Source organism: Coregonus clupeaformis, chromosome 17, assembly GCF_020615455.1.
Source record: "Coregonus clupeaformis isolate EN_2021a chromosome 17, ASM2061545v1, whole genome shotgun sequence".
NCBI classification, from domain to species: Eukaryota; Metazoa; Chordata; class Actinopteri; order Salmoniformes; family Salmonidae; genus Coregonus; species Coregonus clupeaformis.
The window spans coordinates 37,917,717-37,919,294 of record NC_059208.1 but is presented as its reverse complement, the minus strand read 5'-3'; positions in this window follow the sequence as shown (position 1 = coordinate 37,919,294).

The following is a 1,578-nucleotide window of genomic DNA, read 5'->3' as shown; positions in this document are numbered from 1 at the left end:
GAGGGTCATGTCAGGATGAGCCTGCAGGAAGGGTACCACATGAGGGAGGAGGATGTTTTCCCTGTAACGCACAGCGTTTAGATTGCCTACAATGACAACAAGCTCAGTCCGATGATGCTGTGACACACCGCCCCAGACCATGACGGACCCTCCACCTCCAAATCGATCCCGCTCCAGAGTACAGGCCTCGGTGTAACGCTCATTCCTTCGACGATAAACGTGAATATGTAAAGTTTTGTTCCCATGTTTCACGAGCTGAAATAAAAGATCCCAGAAATGTTCCATACACACAAAAAGCTTATTTCTCTCAGATTTTGTGCACAAATTAGTTTACATCCCTGTTAGTGAGCATTTCTCATTTTTGCACAGGTGTGGCATATCAAGAAGCTGATAAAACAGCATGATCATTACACAGGTGCACCTTGTACTGAGGACAATAAATAAAATAAAAACACTAGAATGTGCAGTTTTGTCACACAACACAATGCCACAGATGTCTCAAGTTTTGAGGGAGCGTGCAATTGGCATGCTGACTGCAGGAATGGCCACCAGAGCTGATGCCAAATAATTTAATGTTAATTTCTCTACCTTAAGCTGACTCTGTTATTTTACAGAATTTGGCAGTACGTCCAACTGGCCTCACAACCGCAGACCACGTGTAACCACGCCAGCCCAGGACCTCCACATCCAGCTTCTTCACCTGTGGGATCGTCTGAGACTAGCCACCTGGACAGCTGATGAAACTGTGGGTTTGGACAACTGAAGAATTTCTGCACAAACTGTCAGAAACCGTCTCAGGGAAGCTCATTTGCGTGCTCGTAGTCCTCACCAGGATCTTGACCTGACTGCAGTTCGGCGTCATAACCGACTTCAGCGGGCAAATGCTCACCTTCGGACTGTACCAGGCAGATGGCAGACTTTGTGTATGGCGTTGTGTGGGCGAGTGGTTTGCTGATGTCAACATTGTGAACGGAGTGCCCTGTGGTGGCATCCACCGTCATCACCTCATGTTTCAGCATGATAATGCACAGCCCCTTCTCACAGCAATTGAAGAGGAGTGGGGGACAACATTCCACAGGGAACAATCAACAGCCTGATCAACTCTATGCAAAGGAGATGTGTTGTGCTGCATGAGGCAAATGGTGGTAACACCAGATACTGACTGGTTTTCTTATCCACGCCCCTACTTCTTTTTGAAGGCATCTGTGACCAACAAATGCATATCTGCACCTACCCATTTACCATGAATAGTCTGTTACTGAATGTATGCAGAATATTTTCAGATTTTGTTATCAACAAATGCGGCAAAAAGTACAGTAACTGTAAAATGCACATAAAATCAAGTGTAACGTTTGGATTCAGTCTTGTGTCAGGTGAACTGTTGTGTACTGACCTTTGGTCTAATACTTTTCCCCATTACCTCCAAACTGTTCCCTTCGAATTGCTACTATGGTTATGCATTTAACATTTATTCTGTAAGAAACATTTCGATCTACCCCTATAGGCCAATTCCCATGAGTGTAAAGGTTTAACACAACAGAGAAATGCAATGTAAAGAACTCAGAGAACACAGAAAAG